Source organism: Micrasema longulum, unplaced genomic scaffold (assembly GCF_059751315.1).
Source record: "Micrasema longulum isolate JH-2025_06_02 unplaced genomic scaffold, ASM5975131v1 h1tg000099l, whole genome shotgun sequence".
Lineage (NCBI taxonomy): Eukaryota > Metazoa > Arthropoda > Insecta > Trichoptera > Brachycentridae > Micrasema > Micrasema longulum.
Genome location: NW_028277305.1, coordinates 594,017 through 621,562, shown reverse-complemented (window position 1 = coordinate 621,562; position 27,546 = coordinate 594,017). Strand labels below are relative to the sequence as shown.

Genomic DNA, 27,546 nt, shown 5'->3' with positions numbered 1-27,546 from the left:
TGTCTTCAAACATATGGACATATTTAAAACATTGTTGATACCACAAGTGTCAACAATATATTCTCCTTCATGATGCTATAATAAATTAAACAGTAACTCATAGCATCTTCACCGTACAATGCACGAATATCGCAAGCAGCTTTGGCTGCTTTATTCCCTTGATTGAACGCAAACAGAGAGTTATCAAAAATGTTCACTTACGTCAACTTGTTTTTCCATTTTGAAGGCTTGCAATTAAATGAAATAAAACATGTAACGTATAAGCTAACACAACATCTTGTAAAATAGAAAATTTTATTTCAAAGGACGTATAAGCTTGACCATTTAGTTTAACTTTTGGTGCTCATTTTAAAATTCGAAAAAAATGAACGCAAACTAGAAAATCATACGATTTTGTCATTTTAAAACGATTTTTTTAATAGCGCGATAGTAAAAAAAAACATAAATAAGACAATTTTTTTTAAAAGGTATTTCTGTTAAAAATTTACTCAAAAATTTTAGGTTACTATAATATAATATATAATCACTTTAAGACCGGAATATATCACCATTTTAAATTTAAACTAAACTTAGGTATTTGGGATCTCAATAAAGACTAAGTATTAACTAAAATTTATAGTAACAAGTTAAACAAACAAACAAACAAACAAACCATCACGCCGTTTCCCCGTAAGGGTAGGCAGAGAGGATAGAACGCCACAACACTCTATCTTTGCATACAGATCTCGCTTCCTCTACATTCATACATCTTCTCATGCACGCGCGCCGATTATTCCGACTTTTGACATGTCCATCTTTAAGTATTTGTTGGATTTGGTCATGCCACGTCTTTCTCGGTCTTCCTCAGAAATAATAAATTGAACATGAAAGTGGCCAAAGCCAAATTGTAATTTTTTGATTTTAATAAGAAATACAAGCATTTTAAATCACATACATTTTTGTAACATTGTCTTTTTTTTCTACGTAAAATTATACCTTACTTCAAAATCCTTTTTTAAAAAAATAGAAAAACTTTAGTTGAAACCTTTTTTATAGAATTGTATTCTCTTTTTTTTTTTAAAAAGAAGAAATTTCTGGTTGTAATATTTAATTTAAAACAACATCTCATTAACGTTTTTTTGACCTTCAAACCCGCCCTATCGTTTTCGGTAAGGGCCGGTATGAATTTTGCGTTCGTTTTACCAGCCTTAACACCTAATATTTCTAAAACAAATCGCTATTTGTTGGCAATTTTGTAACAATAGTTTTTCCGTTAGCTCTTTCTTATGAACGCAATTGCTAATCATCTCCCTTTCCGCATCGAGAGGTGCACAGGGCATTGTATTGGTAAGCCAAATGCAGGATATTTCAATCATCTGTTACATAAAGGTAAGGCGATCAATAAAGTGCCAGTCCCACAATAATAAAGTTTTGCAGTTTCAACAACCGTTAAAATTAATATTTCACGTTTACCCTCCCAGAATTGAACCCAATACCATTTTGTATTGAAGGCGTTCTACCAACCACTACACAACGAGGCGGACATCCCGAGAGAAACTTTTTAGTCAAAAACACTCGTCCAGGGTTTTGGTTTTATTTCATATACATAATAAGTTTATTTATTTCAAGTTTATTTGTAGCTGTTCGTCAAACTATTATTGACCATTCAATTCCATAAATTAAAAAAAATACTCACTTATTTATTTTTATTACCTTATACTTGTTTTTTATTTTTTACTATTATATCAAATTGCATTGTAGTATTGGCAAATACGCATCTCATAGATACATATTTTTATTTCTTATTTTTTCGTGATAATATATGCTTGCTTGTTTATTGATTTAACTTAAAAATTGTCTTTCTTGCTTACCGTAACACTTTATTTATTATTTGCTTTACAGAATTTATTTCATAAGCTTATATCTTTGAATTTTTTGTTTACTGTTTTTTTTTGCATACCTTTGTTTTTATTGTTTTTTTTTTACTTTGTAAAACTTTTTATTATATCCTTTTTATCCTTTTTAACCAATTTCACGTTTTTTTTCTGTATATTCTGTGTTTACTATTTAGTGTGTTAGCATGTATTTCATTTATATTTTTTGTAAATGCCTTTTGGGCGTTAATGAACAAAATTAATAAATAAATAACTGTTTTATTTATCCGCCCAAATACAGAACAAATTAAAACGCTATTTGCAATTTCAATCTTTAATAGTTTGCCTTTTAAAATTCATAATATATTTAGAAATTATGAGAATTATAAAATTAATTGAGGTTTTTATTCAGGGATTCGAATTTTAATCAACAAAGAAAAAAAAATATGCAAAAGAAAGAAAAATCAATAAACAATGCGTAATACTGTGTTTTGGGTTTTTTAAATTATTATGTTTTTTAACTAATTTGGATTGTATTAACTGATATTATGTATTGTTACAAAAATTATTTCTTTCCATGTACCATCCCAAATGAGTTTTTTTTAAAACTCCAGGGAGTATAATATCTTATTCATGTATTGAATGTTTCATAAATAATAAAAAATATACAAAAAATAGTATCGTTTTCATACTCAGCTATTTATTTTTTTAATTAAGTTCTTATAGAGGGTAAAATAAATTGCATATCAATTTCTTGAACGGGAGAAAATAAAAACGGGAAATATTTATGAACAGATGCAATATTCAAGATTGATGGATTTAATTCCGACGCCAGTTTCATTGGAGGCGTAGCAGAGTAACTAATAAAATGTCTATTTCAACGGTTGAATAAACTATTATTTAATGTTTATAACCTCCAAGACTTGACAAAACGACCAAGATTGACAAGTAGAATTTCAGCTTAACGGTTGATCCCTGAACATAGATTTAGAAGAGTTTTAAAACGGAATTACGTTATTTATAGCTTGAAAGCGATTAAATTGTATTTTTTTTGCTTAACTCTTTATATCATAAAAATTAAGAGGTATAGATTTGGACCGTCAGCAAATTACAATACAAAATAGTTGTTATTTTTCCAATACGATATTATGATTATAGTATTAAGGTTTGTAAATGAGTAGTAATTTTACACAGCCAAACGGATGACAGCTCTCCGCAAAACTGATTCCGAGAAGTAATTTTTTTTAAGGAATTACTTAAAAAATGACAAAATATGTACCGACGATGATTAGTTATATAAAATGAATTCTCATATAAGATATACATGAGTTATTTTACGCCTGGACAAATTTGTGCCGTCGGGAGCAAAGAGTTAAGAAAATGAAAATACATTTCCTTTTAGCATTTTTGTACAACGAGGAAGTTCAGTGCTACGGAAATTGGATATGAAAATGTTTACGTACATGCTGAGAAAATTAGAGCATTTAATTGTACGTGGAAGTTTCTGCAAAATACATGAAAAAATCGTTTTTGATTCAAATGTACTACTTTTAAACGTCATAGGTTCTGGTGAAGAGCTGTGTAAAATAGTTAATCAATTGTGTGTTGTAATGTATTTTTGGTTTCCAAGAAACCATGTTTTGCGTATTTTCATACAAAGAGGTTCTTTTTTTTAGATGTCAGCTCAACTCACCGACAACTTGTGACAACACGGGTGGAGTAATTTCAAAATTACGAAACTTTAAAAAATCATAGCGATGATAATACAATAAATAAAAATTACAAAAAATGTCATATTTTGATAGTCTATTAAAATAACAATTTCCTCATTGGTTGCATCGATTTTGTATGACTCTGAAAGCTCCATCATTGATTTCAGTTTTGACTTAGCTTTATCACGTTTACCTATTAGCAAAATGATGTTACTAGTAATTCAAGGAGCGGGCGGATACTTCAAATTTACGGGTTTAGGTTCTGGATTAAATGCGTCTAGTATTATTTGTACCAGTAGACTATCTTAAAACGCTTTCTTTTAAATTGTATGAGAAAGCAACATTTATTTCAGTAAAATATTTAGTGTATTTGAGATTTTCCTTATGCCACATTTTCAATTATACTTAAATATGTCAAAGAAAGCCGTATTGAGTGCGAAGCTCTCTTTATTACAGACATCTGCTTTCAATCTAACGACCCATTTTGAATGTACAATAAATAAATATTCGTTGTTTTATAAAACATTATGTATACATAAATATCAGTCGAGAAATTATAGGAAAAATAACACACTTTCTTAATAAATGCTTCACGCGGTTTATTGGATAATATATCTAATTTTTTTTTGGTTTTAATTATGTATATATCATTTTATTAAAATTTAAAGCGTTAACTTTGTTATCAAATATTTTAAGAAACGTTATTAAATATTTGTATATAACCATGTACTGACTTTTCTATGTCTACCGGTTTCAGTTAAAATACATGTCGTGTTGGTTTTTTATTTTTGTGCAACAACTATGGTGAAGGTGTATAGTGGGGTTTGCATGTTGGTTTAATGGGTGTCCTGACGAAGAGACGGGAACGTCTTAAAACTCGTAGACATAGAAACATCGGTAAGTGGTTATATACAAATAGTTAATAACATTTATGTATATATCATTTTGAATTTATTAAAACACCTTGTTAATGTTTATTTTGTATTTTTGGAAAAAAATTCACACCCCTTTAATTTGTAGTGTGTCACTATCTCTATTTTGCTTTTGTAAATGATGTTTAAGTTTAAAAAATAAAAACGTCTGTAAATAAATATTGTTATCTGAAATGAGCTTTTTACAAAAACTCCTTGGAAATATTATATAAAATTATCGATAGTATGTTTTTAACTAGAAAAAAAAAAGAAAAAAACATCCTCACTTCCCTATGCGCTCCCACTAGAACATAAAAACCTAGATTGATACTTTAATACACTACATATCTTGTTTTTTTTTTTACGTAGAAGGTAATGTGATCAGTCTTATGTTTCAGATGCTTGATAACCTTACCTTCCTGTAACAGGTAAACGAGTTTCGCTGCATTTAATTTAACAATACAGTGCCGTATTCACCATTGCGTGCGGATAAAAGTTTGATAATAATTATGCATATTTCAAAGACCGGATATTTTTTTTCGTTTTAGAAATAATCTATGAAATGAGATCGAATTTAAAGGTAAATAAAGGCTATTATGTATTTTATGCCCGCCTGTGAAAACGACATGACGCTACGGTTCGTTAGTTAGTCAAATACTAATTCAATTTAAATTTTTGTATAAACATTAAAATTGAGGACTCGTTTCAAAGACTTACAGCTGTATTTTTAATTTTATTTAAATCAGTTTAAGTGGACAAAAGAGAATAAAAGAAAATGAGAAAAGGGACGATTGAAGTCAATTTCAATTTGGATTCGCCTTAAAGGGAAGATACTGCATCAGAAAAGAACATTTTTCTTATTCGTGTCTAATACATACTTCTTAACCTGGAAACCTTTTATATTTAAAAGGCTTGCCTTCAATTCATGCAACCCCTGCTAATTGCCTTTCCCGTTTCAACGGATAAAGATCTCACATGAACTTTAAGCCAACATACTTTTATAAAAAAAATTGCATGCATGTTAAGTGTGTTTTTTTATTTTGTTTTATCTTAAATAATACATTTTATATTATTCACAAAGAGGAATTAATACACGGAAAAAAATTAAATACCATCTAAATATTTAAATTTGTTTTCAATGCAGGACGGTTTTCAACTTTTTAATATATAACAATGAAATGCTTTCTTAATAAATATGACTGAATTTTAAAAATAAGATAATATTTTAGCTGAAGAAATAATTGGAGCTATAAAAACCTATCTAGCGCTTAAAACGAAGAAAACCATATGAGGATTATATTTAATAGTTAAAGATTAGAAGCATTAATGTAGCACTTAGGAATCTTAGATAGTAAATACGATGTAATAAGAAATTAATTGTTTTCTCTCGATTATATTAGGGTAATATCATGTCATTGTCGGCTTTTAGTGTAGTAGTCAGCACATTAGTTTATTATGCAAGAGGTTTCGGGTTCGATTTCTGTCATAGTTGATATGAAATATTTATTTTAAAAAAGTGCTTTTACACAAAAATATTTGAGTCCCTGAACCTAAAGCGTCAGACTGATCATCTTACCTTTACGTTACAAAAAAAATATCAAAAAACGCTGCGATTGGTTTAATTGGTGCGATATAAAAATAACTGCACACATAAATAGTGTAGCGAGAGATTTAAAAAAAATATATATGTAAATCAAAACACGTAGTAATTTATATAATTGGTACACGTATTTTTTATATTTTTATGTTTTTATTTATTTATTATATATATACGGCCTAAGCCAATTACAACAGTTACATGAAGAAATATAAATGCAAGAAACTGAACAAAAAGAACATAAAACTATTTAGCAAAGACAAACAAGGGCAAAACAATAATAGTATACAATATATTAAAAAAAGATCAAAAACTTTGAGCTAAACCATGCCAATCCAACTTCATCCCACATTGTTTAGTCGCGAAGAGATCTACGAAAAGCCGGAAGATCTATCCCAAAAAATTCCAAGTCATGTGATGAATTGACTAATCTACACGTTCTGGACATTGGGGCATAAAAACCAAAGTTGCTCTTAGAAGATTTTATAAATAGCAGATTTTGACTTCTGGTGACACGGTTGGGAACATGAAAAGAAATTGATTGCAACAGAGATGGGACATCACTTTTTCATTGCTTTATATTGTTTTCTATTACATATTATACTATATTATTTATGTTTAAGTTATACATATACATATATTCTTGGCACATATATAAACTTTATATTTGTATAATAACGATTTTAAATTCCTTACAATTGTAGCTGATTAAAAATCTCCATCTTAAAACAGGCTGAGCCATGTTAGATGGAGACTATCATAAACAGAGAACACTCCGTTTTCATTTAACATTAATAAGTTTTATATAGATTCCCCTTTAAAATATGTATACTAATTTTTTGCTTTAAATTTATAAAATAAAATAAATAAATATGTAAGTTTGTCCCTTTTCCTCCCCCTTTTCTTTCTCTCTTTAATCTCCTTTCCCTTCATAGTACAATGAAGATATTTAATCAATTTTTACTTCTTAAAAAGTATACATTTTTACTAATATTTTCTTCTTTAATGAAATTATTAATAAACCAATAATATGTTCATATACCACTGATTTTCTCAAATTGAACGGTTTAAATAGGTAGGAAAAAATTGCCTTAAGGCGATATGCCCACCCTGATGCATATTATTTAAACTGTATTTGTATATAAAGTGTTTAAATAAATAAATAATTGGTGGACCAATACAGTGCCCTGTGCACCATTTGATGCGGAAAGAGAATAGTGTTGGTGATCATGAAAATACTCATATAATTTCATAAACCATGGAATATAAAAAAACATACATTCGTTATTTTATTACCCGGTTTGTAGTGAATTTAATTAATTAGAAATTAAAAATGGACGTGTATTTGTGTATTTTCAACTGTCTATTTTCTTATATTATTTGCTTTTTTAGTTTTGCATGCATCCCTGTCCTCATCCATTTACTTACACGATACGTATACTAACTTTTATTTAATCATGTAACTACTACTTAATTATGAAACTATTGTTTATATTGATTGTAAGTTTTTACACCGAATACTATGTGGAAGCCTAGAAGTTCTGTTTCCATGCAATAATTTCTTAACTGCTTAAGTTTGTAAATTATTAATATAATAAATTAACGCGGAGCTGTTGGTTTTTGAACAACAAACTGGTAAAAATGAGTAAAGTGATCACCTAATGATTGGAACCCTTTGAATGCTTAGATATATATTTCCACTTGATTCCTCTTTTTTGATGTTTAGTAAATAAAAACATTTATCGGTATTATTCCTGGTCTAAGAAGATTTGGATATGGAACAAAACAGAACAACATTTTGACATAACATAAGATTGCATAAAAATTCTTGGACCACGCGCGTCGTAGTAAACATCGTTAAATTTCATAGTGCATATCATTATCAGTGTCAAAAATTTAAAAACATTCACAGCATATCAAAGGTAGGTGCATATTCCGTGTTTCCTATCCTTTCTTCAAATATTCCCAACCTTTTGCAAAACTGAATGAAAACCGTTTTTTCGTTACAGTCCGCGTATTGGTTATAGTTGATACACGTGTCTGTTAAAATCCAGATATAGTAAGAAATCCAGTTTTATATCGAAAAAAAGCTTTAAAAGGATAGGCGGTGGCTGAAGATTTTGATGAATAGGTATTTCAACATTGTTTTCCTATTGCTCTCCTGCCAAATGCCTTCTCGATACCGTGTGAAAAAGACAACTGCACGCCAGACTAATTCAGCTTAACTAACACAGATAACACTGGGCAGTTTTTCGGGTTTTTGGAAGTAAACACGCCAATAGTAAATATCTATGGCGTGTAAAAAAAATGTTGCTGTATTCTTATAATCCTGGGATAAATTACGAGACTACGTTTGTATGAAGAAAAGTCAGATCACGTTTTCTTTTAATAAGTATTCTTAATAATTATAATATATTTTGTACAGTGTTCACATTTTACACTGTGTGCATATACAGTATTTTATTTTCTTTGATCATAAAATTATTTTTTAAATAAAGACAAAATAAAAACAGAGCAAAAAATATGCCATTAACTTTTCAAAATAAAATGCGCAAAAACAAGAATAATGATCTTCCAATACGAAATATATAAAATGTCCAATTTATTTTGCTGTAACAATAATATACTGCTAGACAAAAGGGTTGTAAATAAAAAATGAATTCTTATTGTGCTATTCTTTTGTTGTTTCATGATGCTTTTTTTTACATCATGTTTCATCCTCGATTATCTCCTTTATACTTATTTCTTGACTCTGCCCCTTTCAAGGGTAGCACTGGATATTAAAAATTGAAATTTATCGACTAAATATACTTGTATTTATCTTAATAACGTATTTAACAGTATTTTATATAACATTTCAGTGGAGGGTTTTAAAAACAGAAAGACTTCTGAAGATAAAAAATATAGATATTTTTTCAACAATATATTCAACAAAATTTTACATAAGGTGAACAAGACTTTTAGTGAAAATCTCATTACGGGCCAGGCTAACTGCATTTGATAACTTAAGCAACTTTTTTTTAAACACATGAGACCTACCTAATTTTGAACTCCATACAATAGAAAATTGTGTATTTTTGAGAGTATAATATCTATTTTTAAGGAATCTGTTTTAGATAATAAAAACAAAGTGGAAATAACATACAATTTATACATATTACATAAAAATAAAATATATTGAAAAAAATAAAATATATATAAATAAAAGTGGAATAAAAATATACGTATTTGTATTATTATAATATAAATAAAAATTAATGAAAAACGAACTGCTTCTCTAAATTTGAGTTTTCACTCTTTTAAGAAGTACAAATGTTTAAATTAATTACGAATATCCAAAAAATTATACTTGTTTTGTTAACAATTTTTTAAAATGAATAATACAAAATATATATATTTTTTAAAGTTACCAATTTATATCATTCCATATTCCTTCAATTCTCCCATCAGTTTATTTTCGTGAAGTTTAAAATCTGACACCTTAATTAATACGGGTGAAATTCATCTGACTGATCTTTTTTTTTTTTATAAAAAAATAAATATTTGCGTTCTTATGATTTACCCAAATATTTAATTTTGAGGGCCATTTACGAGTTGAAAATAACTCATTTTTAGAAAATGGAATCGAGTTGGGGTAGAGTGGGATTCAAACTAAGGAACTTTGGTCCGTGAGTCCAAGACACTAGCCACAGGACCACAACTCGATCTACTTCACCAACAGGCTAGGCACCGCCTGAAAAGTAAACTAATCTATAATTATTACGTTCAAACAATTTATTTTTGTGATGAGTATTTAGACAAATAAAAGAATTAATATAGACCGCAAGGTACGTAAGACACAAGTATTTTTTTTTGTTCGTATTTTTTTAATAAACTAAAGGCGGATCTGCAATCCAGGAAAAGCACCATATATCTCCAATTTTCATGAAACGGAAGGCATTGTTACATATTAAAATATATGTATCTTCATTCACATGTGTATTCGTACAGAGTGTTCACATAAAACCTTTCAACTCGTATATATAACATAAAGCAAACCACCATGAAAAGAAACTAGATTAAAAAAATAAATAATGGCATAAATAAATATATCTGAAAAACATCCTATCTCGTTTGAAGCCTGTTTTCAGAAACGCTTAATCCGTTTTCTTATTTTCGACCACTGAAATTGAATAATAAAATTTCGTGAAACACATTTATCTGTTTTTGAAAAAAAAAAATTTTTTAATTTTAAAAATTTATTAATTATTATTATTATTAAAAATTTTTTTTTTTTGTTTTTTTAAAATAAACATAATAATAAAACAGAGAATTAAAAAAATAAAGCATAATTACATGTCAATGAAAAATCGGGTTGTGGTCCTGTGGCTAGTGTCTCGGACTCACGGACCAAAGGTCCGTGGTTCGAGTCCCACTCTACCCCAACTCGATTCCATTTTTTTATAGTGAGTTATTTACAACTCGTTGAAAATGGCCCTAAAAATTAAATATTTAGGTAAATCATAAGAACACAAATATTTATTTAAAAAAAAATATATACATATTAGTAGAAAAATAGTAAACAAAAAAATTCCACAAAGGCATGGCCTGTTCGTGGGTAAACAAGAAAATGTTAATTATTTTTTTCTCCCATAATAAATAATGGACAGTTATAATATTTTTGTATAGCATAAGAAAGAAAAAAAAAATATTCTGTAAAAGATAATGTGTTTTTTTTTATTGTAATTAAAAAAGGAAATAAAAATATATTTGAAAAAAAAAACACAAAAACAACAACAACACACCCACATTTGAACTCGTATGTTTTTCAAACATATAAATTTGAGGACTAATTTTTATACTTCGAACATTACTGTACAAGAAAACGGGAATCAGAGGGGTTAGAGTTGGATCCGTGAGTTTTCGACATAACGACGAGACCACAACTTGTTTAAATAATATTAGCTTTTACTCAAATACAAGATAAAATATAACCCTCAATAATATGTATTTTGATATACGCCTCGTGGTCTAATGGTCAGTAAATTTACCTACCAATAAAGAGGCATTGGGTTCATTTTCTGACAGAGTTGATATGAAATATTTATTTAGAAAGGTGGTGTTATATGAAATCTTTTTACTGTCTGTGGACTGGCACCTAAAGCTTACAATTCACTATCTTGCCTTCATGTAACAAAAATTATTAAGATAGATTCCGATTTGTTTTCCAATGCAGTGTCCTATGCACCATTAGATGTGAAAGAAAGAATGATGCTATTTTTATAAGATTGCGTCGCGCGCTTCGGTTACATAACCAAAAAATTTATAAATAAATTTAATGTTAATCATGAAAACGTTTACCCTTTCAGACCTGAATTCATTCCTCTCGAAATGAAAAATATTTTTTTATTCCATGTGTACTAAAGGAATTATTTCACAATATTATTTTTGGTATGTGTATGTATATTTACATATTTATACACACACAATTCTGGGTTTTATCCCAAGGGGTAGTAGGTATATTTTTAATACTTAACCTCAATATCAAATACATAGATGGCGCTCCAAACGCGCTAGCAAAAGCTTTCCTTGTTTCATGGAATTATTTCAATTATTAAAATTTTTGAATTAAATTATAAAACGGTATTTTTTTACAAACTAATAATCATCCGAAAAAACAAATTAAAATTGTTTTATTATCTTACTTAAAGACAGTATATAACACGTTTTTTGAGATACAAACCTCAATTCCATGGGACTAAAAGTCCTGCGTTGAGTTGGGACGAGCAAGTAGTTGACAAAGACACATTAATTAGGATTTGTTAGAATTTGTTCTGCGTACTGCCAGGGTTTTCGAAAATACCCGCGTACTGAGAACTCTTTACAACTCCTTGGTGCGAAGTAGACTCGAAAATGACTCAATGATTTGGGGGCCACATGAACTGAAGTACTCTCTTATGATAGAGAAAATCCAAAAGAAGTTTCTGAGATATCTCTACATGAGAGAGTGCGGGTAATATTCTTGTCTCTACCCGACCGAGTTTCTCCGGGGTATGCTTGGCTACAACAGTTTAGAGACTAGAAGGAATGTGTATTTGACTACACATTTTTATCGATTGTTGCGCGGTATGATCGATAATTCTGAAATTATGATAAGCATTGGTTTGTATGTTCCTGATAATTACCCAAGACAGCGTCAGTATAGATTGTTACATATTCCGATATTCAGGACCAACATGGTTTTGCCTGTTGGAAGGGCTACCGCTATGCTGAACAACATCGCTCTGGATATTGATCTGTTCCATGTATCCGAAGGTGTTTTCCGGAGCAGGATTCTTCTACTACTTTGACATGAGTCTCTTTCGTGTATTTCTTTTTCTTTTTTATAACATGTACGTATTGAATGTATTTTTGTAATGTATTTATTAAATTTCAAATAAATGAATTGAATTGAATTAATAAATAAACTCGCCACTTTTGAATTTCGGTAGGTACGAGAGTAAAAAGTCATAAAATTTGTGTATATTTAAATGAAACCCCGGGATAAAAGAAATTATCATTATAAGTGTATTAAAATATTTATTCTCAATCGAAAGTACTATCTCGATGATAAAAAAACTACTGTTATTCTTACTTTTTATTACGGTTATGTATGTAAAATGGACTACGTTGCCCCCCGTCATAGCAGTATGTAAGTAATGAGATTAATAAAAACTTTAAAAAATATCTTTCAGGTGATAAATATTGCGAAAGTTTAATAGTTGTTTTATTTATTTATTTAAATCTTAAAATAGGGCACACATATCATACATATTGTTATGTGTGTTCTAATAATAACATTACAAATATATTTAATTTATAAATTGTTTATCACATATGTCTTGACCATTATTTTAAATTTTGATATGTTTTTTTCTTCATAAATATTTTTTTTCATTTCGTAATACTTTTTAATTGCTTTAAATAAAATTGAATTTTGTGACTTTGCCTTTTTCCTAAATGGAAGTCTAATTTTGTTCTTTTCTCTAGTATTGTGATTGTGTTCATGCTGGTTCCGATCAATTTTTTTCCAAAATTTTGTTTTTTTATTAGAGTTTATAATTTTATGAACAAATATCATTGTATTGTAAAATATTCTTTGTTTATATGTTAATAATTTCATTTCATTTACCATCGACTTTACCCTCGTATATCTGTTTTTTTTGTAAAAGGCATATTTCTTTAGCGGCGGATGATCTTTGGCCTAATGAAATTTTCGGTCGGCTTTAAAGGGGAAAAAGAAAACCGCAAAATTTTAAGTGAAATTGTGACGAGTTTTGCGAAGCATTTAGACGGTCTTTATATCATCATTGCGATATAAAAAAATGAAAACAATTTGTAAGCATAATAATTTGTATTTATTTTGAAGGAATTTTAGGAAAAACATGTTTTACAATATGTCACATTGAAAAACTTCAGCCCTACGGGAAATTGGATCCAAAAAAATGTTTTCTACCGTGCGGTAAAAATTAGAGCATTAAATTGTTCTGCAAAGTTTCTTGAAAATGTACCTAAAAAATAATAAAAACGAATTATATTTAACGACGTCACTGGTTCATATGAACTAATCAATCATAAGAGCGTTGTGAAAGATATCCGGTTTGCTTACCGTAAATGGATTAATTGCCAGAACTGAGATATAACATTTACAGGAATATTTTTCTTTAATGAAATGAACAAAGATAATAAAAAGTATAGCCAGGAATACAATATATTTAAGAATGAAGTAAAAAATTACATCTATAATTCTTCTTTATGTAACACTGTTTGAAAACATCGTTTTTATCTTTTTTGTAATTTATTTATATTATTCTAAATAAATATTTATTAAAATTATATAAACTATTGTAAGATGTCACTTCCCATTATGTACACAGGAATTGTTTATTTTTTTTACGTTATAGGAAACGTTAATGTAAACACATGTATTTGATTAATGTAAAAAATTATATTTAATTATAATAATGTATTTTCATTTGTTATTCATAAAATCAAAAAAATATATATATAAATAAGCGGAAGAGAGCCTTTCTTTGATAGTCAGCTTTGTGGTATGGTCAGCGCGTTTGCCTACCCTCTAAGAGGTCTCGGATTCGATTCTTGACATGGTTAATACGAAATACTTATTTAAATAGGGTGTTTTTGAACCAGAATATTTCATAGTTCATAGACTGGTACCTGAAGCGTAAGACTGATCATCTCACCTTCACGTAACAAAAATGATCAAGATTAGCTGCAATTTGTATATTAATGCAGTGCCCTATGCACCATAGTCCGGAAAAGAAATGATGGTGATAACATATACTCGTATAACTCTATTTTCGTTATGGAATCCCGTATGGGTGATCGCATAATTTTTTTTTTTTTGTGTAATGACTTATAAAGCGCATCCGAGATCCTAATTAGCCAAGGCCTTCAAACAAACTCATTAAGGCCAGCAGGGCTGATTACATAAGACCCGATGGGTCGAATTAACTAGTATGTAATACTCAGCAATAGCTACACTACACAGATGGCAGTCTTTTGGACGGCAATGTGGGTGCATCTTTTGTAACTAACGATGGCGTCAGATAGCTACCGTCGAGAAAATTGAAACTCGGTGATTTCTGCTTCGTGTTTCAGGTGGAACTCTTTGCGATCAGAGAAGCCCTGGTCTATGTTTTGAAGAAACCACCAAACAGATGGAAGAAAATAACGATCCTGACAGATTGCAAATCTAGCGTCCATGCAATAACTGGCCGAAATTCGGTCAACCCTATTGTAATGGACATTAAAGCAAATATCCAGAAGCTACGATGTCGACATCAGGACGTGTACATTGGCTGGAAACAGGGACACTGCGGAATCCTTGGCAACAAAAAGGCTGACAAAAAGACTCGGGAGGCTACGCTCAAGAAGACAGTCCCAGATTTCGCCGATTTCCCACTCAGCTTTGTCAAAAGGAAAATAAGAAGCAGGACCCTTCCACTCTGGAGCGGTCATTATTTTAATGAACCTACCAGAAATATAACAAAAATGTTTTTCCTACCATTTTTAATGCCTATGATTTCAGGAAAATACAGAGTTTAAAAACATAAAAAATATGGGAAAGTTATTATTGATTGTAGTTTTTAGCTGGTACAAGTATTTTAAATTCAAAACATTGGTTTGATAACATTATAAAGCATTTTTTTTGTAAAAATACATAAAAAATCTTTTGGCGGCAAAATAATTTACTAGAAATGTTAAGAAAACACAAAACTTATTTATTTTGGGGAAATAAATAATTTCTAATCTATATCTGTTGGAATTCTCGCTACAAGGGATGGTAACTGATTCGAACTAAGGGGTGGGAAGAACGATATTACATCCGGAAATATAAACGTGTCTAATGTTTGGTGCATTATCGTATGATGCATGTTTTGTATGATAAGACTAAAATAATATTCCAAGATCGACTTCTCTCACTACCAGAAGTTTTATTTTTCTGGCCTTCAAGATGCAAATAAAAAATGCGAAAATCATTTATATTTTGAAATGTAAAAAAACTGATATAAAATTCGAAAAATGTTATGGTGCAACAGTGTAGAGCAAAAGGAAAATAGGGTAAAAAAAAAAAAATACAGCATATCTTAATTAAAAATATGGAATTAAGTTAAGTACAATAAAGGACTTATTATGATTAATATACTGATACAAAAATTAATATGATACAAGGTTTAATAAAAATATATTTTATTAGGAGTTAATTAGTTTATAAAACTTCCAAGACGAGATACTTCAATAGTATTAAATAAATCAAACATATTTTGAAATACTTTACTATTTGTACAGACGCGACCAAGAGCTTTTTTTTATAAAAATAAAAAGCGTTCTTTATTTCCATTAAATAAGCCTTTGCCAATCAATAAAAAAAGAGCTCTCTAAAATTCCGTAAATAAGCTAACAAAAAAACCTTTTTGTAAAAAATACTTTTTACAAATAACCGAATTTTTTACACTTTCAGGAACAAAAAGTAAAAGAACAATAATGTTCGAATTAGAGAGACATACGGTTTTCTTTTAGTGTTTTCGCCTCGAAAATATTTTTTATTTTCGAAGAAGAATCATTATTATACAACATTATTGTGAAAAAAATCTAGTGGGTTTTATTTTAGAATATTATTATTTGGTAATTACGCCTACAATTTTTCGGAAAGCTGCTAAAAAGACAATTTTACGTATTTTTTTTTTATTTTACATAAAAAGGCATTTCACCTTATACTTCGAGTTAAAAATTAAAGTTTTTTAGAAAAAAATAATCACAAAAGACAACCAATTATCGAAAAACGGGTTGCAAAATAGAATGTTTTACTGTGCGTTAAAAAAAAGCTAATAGGAGGCTGTAAACTGGAAGGAAAGATATTGTGTTTTAAGGGATAAAACTTAACAGTTAAAGTTAAACTATGCATCCTTAACGTAACTAGTAACCTTGGTAAACAAAGCTTCAGACGAAATTCGTGTCAATTTACATTATCGCCTATAATAACCGTAAAACAAACATTATCCCGCTCAAGATGCCTCCCCTTAACAAATTTCTGCCCTTTGAGGAATATTTGAGTGGCCATTAGCGCTACTAATATCGTGACCCGTCGATAATTTCTATTCAAACTGAAATAATAATCATATTATCGTGAATAATTTAATAGATACTCTTGGCTTAGGCTACCACATTTACAATAGATTCCAATTACTTCTTATCTATCTATATATCTCTTGGCGTAATCAAATTTTGATACATGCCAATGAATTGAATAAATACTGTCGTGAATGTTGGTTTTTCGTGATTTTTACACGAAAATATCACACCAAAAATAGTACGGATTATCTTTTTACTCTAAAGCATTTCTCTAAATCAAGATAAAAGCTGAATTGTTCAAATTATAAAAATACTTAATTGCTTGTAGATCTAAAGGATTTAATTTTAAAAAATCAAACATTAAAATACTTGGCATGTAAGGTTTTAAAATTTTATTGAAAATAACGTAAATTGGTAAAGTTGGAATTTAATGATTCTTGTATTATTGATAATTTGTTTTATAAATCATCTGCGATAAACGAACACCGTTCAAAAGTTTAAATAAAACAAATCCTGCTGTAGAATGCATCATCCATTGTTTGTGTAAAAATAATTATCAATAATTATTGCGTAACTTTGAAATCTGTAAGTACCACAAATGTTTGATAAAAGTTGGGGAAATAATTGTAATCAAATTGTACGATTCTAATTTATGACTTTTGATGAACTTACCTAACTGTCGCTTTGGATTGAAACTTCAAAATGCCTGAGGTCGGAATGAAAAGGACATTGTGATCAGAGCGAAGCTGCGTTCACCTGTAAAAAAAATAAAAATAATCAAATATACAGAAACACTTTCACATCTAAGTTGAGAACCATTGAAATAAGAGATAAAATTCATTAAATTTTTATCAACTTCTAGAACAATAAGAACAAGCCTTCAATGAATTCAAAATGGCAATATCCATTTTTTGTTTAAATTATGTACAAGTAACGCCAAAATAATTGGTATATATAAGATTTTTTCCTAATAAAAAAAAAAAAAAACTTTCATTGGATCTTCTGTAAAACTGCAACAGCTCGCTTAGGAACTTTTTCTTTCTACCGTCGACATGAAGTTAAATTTTTAAAATTTCAAATAAGTAATATAAGAAATTAATTAGCTTCAGGTCTTATACTCGTAGTTAGTTTTGCAATAAGTAAATTTTAGTTGTGCATAAACTATTAGTATTGCCAAAAAAGCGATGTCAGTTTAATACCTCAGCAACAAATTATCAAAACGGGAGGATTTCTTACAATTACCTGTTGAAAGGAAATAAAGTTGTTGGTTTATCGTGGATATTCTGCGAAAAAGCACTTAGTCAAAATAACTACTTCTGAGATAATTGAACTAATTAATTTAACTTCAAAGTTTGTAACGAAATAACTTTTTTTTACGAAACATTACTAAGGCAACTTGAAAAAATGGTAAATTGCTCTATTTACTACATTTTATTCAATAGTTTAATAAATAATGACTGAACTTTTAGAATATTTTTTTCAAAATAATAGTGAACTGACATGACTTAGTGCATTTTTGCTGATAAATGTAAGGAATTACAGTAAGGAATTCAAACTGAAGTAACATTGTACCTACGATAGCCACTTTGTGAGTAATGTTTTTTTTTTAAATTAAAAAAGTTATGTTATCATTTTATTTAATGTACAGTACCTATTACATTAGGTAAAATCATAATAAATTAGTTAAAAGAGCAAAGAAATGAAACAACAACTGCCACGTTTGCCCCTGAGATAAACATGAAGACATCACTTACTAGAGATCTCCAGGATATCATGTCGCCGACCAACAATCTCGCCTTTTCTCAAGTCAGTACTGCTCCATAAGCTCCGTTAAATACATCCGAAATATTGTTATTGATGGCCCACCAGTACGGCGTTCCTTGTCCCTTGGTGCTTTTTCCCTGAGCGGTTTTATGTTATATTGACTTATTACAGAAAATATCTCGACTTGTAGTGTAGATAGGACTTAGCGCGTTTTTGCCGATTGTAGAGTATTTTTTCAATAGTATAACCTCATCATTAAGTCAAAACAGCAAAATGTTGACTTCGTGTTTTTTCGCAGAATACCCACGATATGCTCAGTAATTAATTTGGACTTCATTAATGTAGGTATACGTTTACGATTAATATCATTGATTAGAGTGCTTTCACACTTACGAAAAGGCACAATTCAAACCTGAACAAAACAAGTAAAGATCTTGCAAGACATTAGACCCTCCTTAGCTTGCTAACTGCTTATTAAAGGAAAAAGTTGACATATACACTTTAAAAATTTGTTAAAGTAGCATGGTTGCTCGGATTACAGAGGAGGTATTATTCCTATTTGAAATAGAGAAATTTCTTAATCTGTCTTCATTAGAGAGACGTAGAACTGAGATGGACCTTATATGAATTTTTAAAATACTTAATGCTATAAGTGATGTAATAAATAAGTATTAACATTACTTTACATATTTTATTTGTACAAAATATTCCCAATCAACAAAAGTGCTGGTATGTTTTTTTTAGAAAACAGAAAGGTTGATGACCTGAGACATAATTTAAAATATTCTAAAGAAAAGAACTTTTCATTTTACTTAATAAAAAATGCACAGAACTGCCAATAATTATGCAAGACTACTGAACTTACTCTACGCCACTCCAACTGTAGTGAAATCAGCTATCCTATTGGCTTAATGGCCAAAACCCCAATTTTCAAACTCTTTTAATTAGTTTTAATTTGTGCAATCAATGCGAAAAATAGTTATTTTTATTATTATTATACGTTATGTAACTGACGCTAAATATATTTTATGTATTTTTGAAACGTAGTTTGTGTGAGATCTTCGGGCAATTAATAAAGAAATAAATGTGATCTTTCTTAAATGTAAACGGTAAAATAATATCATTCACGTTCGGAACACGCAAAAATAAGACTAGGCAAATAACAAAACAAAATCTTTGTCCAAAATATTTCTCACAAAAGAAAACAAAATAATTGGTTTACGTACTGATGTATTTGAATTTTCTTCGAGTGTGTTTATAAGCCTTCAAATATTGACTTATAAAATAAAAAGAGCTTATGAGATGTTATGACCCTAAAGTCAACATAAAGCGTGAGTCCTTCTCACGATCCCGACAAAATCCCGAACAAGTGACCCTGCCCGGGTAAGGACCTAGTAGGATCGCCATTCTCTCCCCAATAATTGCTATCATCCTCTCGACTCGCGAGGGATGGACGTCAAATCTGCGAACCCTTTTTAAACCCTTTGGAGTTTTATTTGGTAAAATTGGCGTGCATGCTTCAGCCTTCAACGGGGTTATCGTTATTTAAATAATTATTTGTTTACGTTGCCAAAAATCAAAGACAATGTTTTTTGCAAAACGAAAACAATTCCTTAGTTATGTTTTTACTATTTATTAGGTACGAGCTGAATCCGGCAATGATTTGCTATTGCTAGATTTGAGTTTATTCTCATCTATAGATTAAATGAACACAATTGAATTCAAATATTATTTTTCTGTAACTGTCTTGCAGATACCTCCCAAATACTGTGCGTTAAAGATAACTGCATGTCAGACCTTTTGTAAAAATAGAAAAAATCGATGTTTTGCTATCCCGTTTTCCGCACCTCAAAACTAAACCGATCGTGTTTGATAAATGATAAGTTTTGTGTTTTTCAAATAAAGTTATATAATACGAGTATATTCCGCGCCCCCGAAGACAGCAGATAAAACTGGGCGTTTTTACGGGTTTTTGATAGTTTTAGTTCCTATAATAAACTATTAAAAAAAAAAAAAAAAAACCATTGGGATACGACCATAGTAAATATCTGCAGTGTGTAAAAAATCCCTGCTCTTGTGCCATAATCCAGAGAGAAACTACGGGAATACGTTTGTATGAAGAAAAGTCAGACCGCGTTTCCTCTTAAGATTAAACATTATTAAGCATACTTACAAAACTTTACTTCATAATACGTTTCGTAATCAAAGAAGCAGGTTCGGTGTTCTAAACAAAATCATTGACCTTTTAATACACATAGACATACCCGGGACCTTCTAAAATTATGACAATTATGACTCATGCCGAAATGCTCAGTCCTGCCCTACGGAAAGGCTTGAGCGTGTAAAAACTATTTGGATAAACGTAAAAAAGATGGCGTGACTTTTCATTGGTAAGTAGGTACCTAGGTACTTGTTTATGGTTGAATTCCCACTGTTTAAATAATTAATTTTCAAATTTATAATTTTTTTGCTGATGTCAAACTTTGCTCTTCTCACCAACAGGGGTTCACTTTATTTAGGGATGCGATTTTTAAAATGCATTAAATGTCAGTTAATATTATTTTAGTATTAACGAAAATCCAGCCAAAAGAAATTAATGGGTTTTAATTATAAGAAATTTAAGAAAATAATCTGTTTGGGATCCATGAAAAAACAAATGTTGTTTGCAAACATTCAAAAACAACTTTTTTTCATGATAAAAAAATCTGTTTCTTAAAAACATCCTTCCGTTTTGTTTGTAAATGCATTCTCGGCGAATGCAGCCTCGATGAACGATGAAAAAAACATTTACGCTTTTAACTTTTTTCTACCAAAAGAATTGAAGATTTTAAGAGCCACAAATATGCTTATGACAAAAATCTACATTTCGCTGAAAACCACTCATAAATCGGTTTAGTATTCAGTCCATCGGGGGACACACGTACGAATTTTGTCTTTTACATTCATATATTTGATAGTCATAAACAAAATGTGACATAATAACGCGTTTTCAGTGGAAAATTTTGTGCCTAGAAATATATTTAACGAGTTATTTTTGACAAAGAACAGTTATGCTATAAATCCATTATTTTTCAATAATATAAATTTATAAATGCGAAGATGTATTTGTTTGTGTTTCTTTCACGTCGCAACGGAGTAACCGATCGAAACAATTTTCCAAAGTCGAAGTTAAGAGTAATGCAAAAGTAAAATAAAGTTATGATTCTGATAAGGAAGTTGCACCAGATTTTTAAAAATCTGACTCAACCCCCTCCCCAGGATGCCAGTTTTTCAAACCTTACTTTTTACTTTTGCCTTGCTTGTATCTGCGACCCACAAGTTGAAAAACACCGATATAATAAAGGATGCATAAAATGCACACACCAATACAAAAAGTATTAAGAACAAAAGCCCCCTTCGAAGGGAGTTTTTTGTGAATATTACTTCACGGACTTTTTGATTGATATAAATAACTTATAAATGTTTAATGATGAAGACTGAATGGCAAAGTTGAGCTCAAAGTCTTGTTAGTTTGATAGTGTTCTTAAATAATATATTGTAAACCATTATTTTTTGCCCCTGTTTGTCTTTGCAATATGGTTTTATGTTATTTGGTTCAGATTTTTGAACACCGTTTCTTTATAAAAGCGTTATAATTGGCATAGGCCGTATATTTAACAAATCTGTTGCTTTGATCTACTCGTATAAGGGCCAACGTAAGATTTTATTTTTATATTACCAACATTTTATAGAGGGTCGATGTCAATAGGGAAATATCACATACTACGATTACCGTAAAAAATATGTGAAATGGATCTCAAAAAATTAATTGTGTTTTCGAAATCAATATGGATATAGTGGAGAAATGTTTTCAAACATAACTTTTAAAACAAAATAATTTAAAAATATGTCTCCTCTTTTTTTTTATTAATAGATTATTAAACTAAGCCAAAATATTTTTTTTCAATTTTGATATATCGTATTATCAACGTTTTTATTTTATTTTATTTATTTATTTTATTTATTTAATGCACAAATTACACAATTTAACATAGACACAATTATATGTTTTTTATGTCCCGACTTGTTCGAAAATTCCGTGTTAAGTCGGGACTCTTCGATATATAAATTAAAAATATTTATTTACATATTAAAACAATATACAGGTAATCAAAACAATATGCAAAATAATCAAAACAATACACAAAATAATAAAAGAAAAAGTTACAAAATAATAATAGAAAAATAAAAATAATAGAAATTTATAATACATGTCGAAAATGGAATCAAAAGTTATATAATAATACGTATGACAGTGATGACATACACATATACGATAAACGTATATTGATAGTAATGAAAACAGCAGCGATGTCATGCATTTATTCTCGAAGCAATCTCATACAGTGATACAATCCAATTATGGATCTTTATCCTAATTATAGACGTTGTTTTGGAGAACTTAATATGTTCATTCAAGACGTTGAACACTCTTGGAGCTATATATGAAAAGTGTCTCCGAGCAAACATCGTACGCGTTCTCGGTATTAAGAAGCGGTAGCGGTAGGTAACGCAAAAACCTCGTGCGGGCATTTTGTTGGCAGTTGGGAGCTCCTTCCGTAGTCGCCTGACCAGAAAATTGTCAATACATTCTTGGTATGGATTTGACGAATATCAAGAACTTTTAACAATTGAAATAATGGTTCAGATGGGTAGGTCGGAGGGCACCGAAACATAACTCTAAGAGTAAGTTTTTGCGTCTTGATTAGGAGGTTCATGACAACTGTCGAGCAACCTCCCCAGCCAATTATGCCATATTCAGCCACCGATTAAAAAAGCGCAAAGTAGACATTTTTAAGAGTTTATAAAGTTTTAAATTTCTGAAATAACTCCGCGTATGACTCAGAGGTTCATTTCCGGTTATTCTAATTCAGTTCTTCCCATTGGTCCGGAAACGGCAAGCAGACCGGAAATCTTCCATAGCTTTCATATCAAAGGTTGATTTATATGAAGCAGTGATTTTATTCAAAGTAGTGCGTATTTATTGAAATATTTTCTTTAAGATATAAGAAACTTTGCCGTACAATTGAATGCTCTGATTTTTACCCCGCGCAAGAAAACATTTTTGTATCCAATTTCCCGTAAGGCTGAAGTTCCTTAGTGTGATGTCAAGATTTGTGAGGATGATCTATTTAAACGGTAACGATGCTCAAATTTAAAAAAATAGCGACGATCCCGTTTTGATTAAAAATTGTTTGAAAACATGATATTTTTTTATTTAAATACCCATGTACTTCAGAATTTTAAATACACATTATTCTTCGTAATCAAACATGTAAAACAGTGATTTTAACGCCACAAAATTTGTTGGTTGGAAAAAATTTCCATTTTGCAATAAGCCCGCCAATGTACAAATAACATTATGGACAAAAAGTTAAATAAATAAATAAAATTTCTGAAAAATTACTCTTCTTTATTATTGCAATTTACGACACTGGCCATTATATCTATAAGGGCAGTTATAATAATTACATATTTTTATACATACGAGTATATATACATATTATATTATCGATTTATTAATAAATAAATCAATGTATTATATACATGAGTGTCGATTTTCCATAATAATAATTCCTTATTCATTACGAATTGCTAATACAGGTATTTTATAGGATCTAGCGGACCTGACAGACGTTGTCCTGCCCGAACGTTGGCTTGCCTGCTATTACCTTGGAAAATACTTATCATTGATAAGTAGGTAGTGTAGGTACCTAGGTACTGGTTTATAATTGAATTCTATGATTAAAACTAAAAGTTATTAATTTTAAAATGGAGAATTCTTTTTGCAAATTTCAAACTCAGCTCCTCTCACCAACAGGGGTGCACTTTATTTATGAATGCAATTTTCAAAAATGTATTGAATGTCAGTTAATATTATTATTGCATTACCAAAAATTTGGTTAAAAGAAATAAATGGGAAAAAATTTTAGGGAATGTAAGGAAATAATCTGATTGGGATCCATAAAAAAGAATCTTGTTGGTAAACATTGAAAAACAAAAAAAAACAGAAGAACAACGTCCTTCAATTTTTTTGTATATGCATCCTCGTCGAATGCAACGAATGGTTGGTCGATGAAAAAAAGATTTATGGTTCTTACTTTTTTTAACAGATTTGATTAAAAATTTTAATATCTACGAACACGCGCAGTGCAAAGATTAAAATTTCGTCGAAAACCGCACGTAAATTGGGGTAGCCGTTTAGAAAGAGTTCAGTGACATCACACGTATAGAAGAGTTTTTAGTTTTTTTTAAAATATTTTTTTTTATTAGGTAATTCAACAAAAAAACATATTAGAAAACATACAATTTGAAAGCATTCGTCGATACAATTTTACATGCATATATATCTTCAATTATAGAATTACACAAAATAGATGATATATTTTATTATATTACATTTAAGTGTCTTTATATTTTATAAAAATAAAAATACAAAAAAATACTGTATTCATAATGATCGACGTAACGATTACGTAGGTAATAATAATAGTCAAGAAGGAGCGTAGAATCATATTTGAATACGTCGGACTGTGCCCAATAATCCCCCTACTATGCCCTACTTTCGCCGCGCGCATTTGTGACGTCACCGTGTAATGTTGCCAGATGGGAAAAAAATATAACCATAACACAAATGTGAAGTTAAATAAAAAGCAATCTGTTAATTTCTCTAAAATTTTATTGTGCTTGCGGAAATATTGACACAACAGAGTAGATAAGTAAAGGGTAATTTAATAAGAGTAATTGAATTATTGAGCTTTGAACTTAAAATATAAAACAAATTTTATTTGACATAAAATGGATATTTTTATATCATGTTAAATCATATTTGATGTTTTGAAGATAATATTGGTGAAATGTCCACCACGGCGTTGTTTTATCCGAGGTCCACTTTTCACAAGTTCTCTCATTAGATGAGTTAAGTAGGGCAAAAAAAAATACTACCATGGCAACACTAACGAAATGTCCATTTTGTTTTCATCGACAATCTGACAGATGGAAAAGTAATTCAATTTTTGAGGAATGCATTTGCTACTTACACATGCATTTGCTAATTACAGATGAAATGTGATCCCCTTCTATTTTTTTAAAGATTTCCACACTTTAAAACGACACAACACGGTATAGTTGAATTCAAATTGGGAGTTGCGTACTGAGCGACGTCTAAAAAGAAACTATTGGGTCAAAACGTAAAATTACGCTTTTAAGAGTAGTTTGATGCGTGTATGCGGTTTCTGGACTATTCTAATTCTATGGTATAAGCATAGAATTAAGAATCAAATTTAGATTTTTTTTGCAAATGTCAAACTCTGCGCTACTTACCAACAGTGGTGCATTTTTTGTAAGAATCCGTTTTTCTAAAATGTATCAAATATCAGTTAGCATTACTCAAACCTATTGAAGATAAGTTAATAAGTAGAAATAAAACAACCAAATTGAAAACAATCAATTCAGTATTCGTTAAAAATAATTAATGTTTGTAAACATTAAAATACAAACTTTTTTAATATACAAAAAAACTACACCCATAATTTTTTGGAATATGTAATATCTATAAAGAACAAACGTACATTCATTTTTATATGTATGGATAAAATATTATTTTCGATACGTTTTAAACCAGCTATAGTTAAAAGTCCTAAATTGTTGTTATAAAATGTAAAATATTTAAAGACTTAAGTAACACTTACAGTCTATATTACAAGATCGTTGCACACACCGCATAGCTCGCAATAAACCCGTCAAAGTTATAACACCCCTGTTAGTCTGTTAATCGTCCTGTTTGACATTTGGGATGTTTCAATAAAACGCACGCGGCAGGGCCATCAAGCACACTTCCCATACCAGGAGACGAGCAGACGGCGAACTCAGCCCCGTCTGGGAAGATCAAAGCCGCGAGTCGGAAGCAATTCGAGCCAGTCCGGTGTCAGAGGGACGGGCGAGGGGCGACGGAGACAGCGGGCCAATTAGCTGTCACGAGAGTGCTCGCCGTATCGAGCAACGTATCCATTATTTACGAGTATATCTAGAAGAGGTGTGAAATTCTTATATCGGGTATTATGCTGAATTTTGCATTTTGAATCAAAAATTATTTTGGAAAAATATTTTTATTATTTTTTAATATTAGATACATAGAATTAAGAATAGTCCAGATACCGGATACGCACATCAAACAGAAGGCGACTTAACTACTCATAAATGAGTAGGTTTACGTTTTGACCCATTAGTTTCTTTGTATACGCCGCTCAGTACGCAACTCCTGATTTGAGTTCAACTATGCCGTGTTGTGTCCTTTTAAAGTGTAGAAATACAGTTAGGATCTTAAAGAAATAGGATGGTATCACATTTCATGTGTAATTAGCAAATGCATGTGTAAGTAGCAAATGCATTCCTCAAAAATTTAATTGTTTTTCCATCTGTCATATTGTCGAAGAAACAAAACGAACATTTCGTTAGTGTTGCCTTGTTGTATTTTTTTTTTAACCTTACTTTGCTCATCTAATGAAAGAAGCAATTAAAATTAGACCTCGGATAAAACAACGCCGTGGTGAACATTTCACTGACATTATCTTCAAAATATAAAATATTATTTAACATGATATAAAAATATCCGTTTTATTTAAAATAAAATTTGTTTTATATTTTAAGTTCAAAGATCATTAATTCAATTACTCTTATTAAATGACCCTGTACTTATCTACTCTGTTGTGTCAATCAATGTTTAAAAATTTTAGAGAAATTTTTTAAAAATTTTAGAGAAATTAACAAATTGCTTTTTTTTTTTAAACTTTACGTTTATGTTATGATTATATTTCTTCCCAACTGGCAACATTACGCGTCGACGTCACTAATGCGCGCGGCGAAAGTAGGGCATAGTAGGGGAATTATTGGACACAGTCCGATGTATTCAAATATGATTCTACGCTCCTTCTGGACTATTCTTAATTCTATGGCTTATACTATACTAAATTTTTCGTGCATTAAAATCGATTTTACTTTATACCGTCTCCATATGTGCGGTTGAAGAAAACGTTTGTAATCAAGGCCAGAGCCAA

General features: G+C 29.8%; 1 protein-coding gene across 1 annotated transcript in view; it reads right to left on the bottom strand.

The window, feature by feature from the left end:
- LOC148284656 (uncharacterized) overlaps positions 1-27,546 on the bottom strand; it is a 214,745-nt gene that overhangs the window by 103,545 nt on the left and 83,654 nt on the right. The window contains exon 2 of the mRNA XM_088237032.1: positions 17,360-17,443. The gene's annotated coding sequence lies outside the window, so the exon portion shown is untranslated. The remainder of the gene's footprint in view (positions 1-17,359; positions 17,444-27,546) is intronic.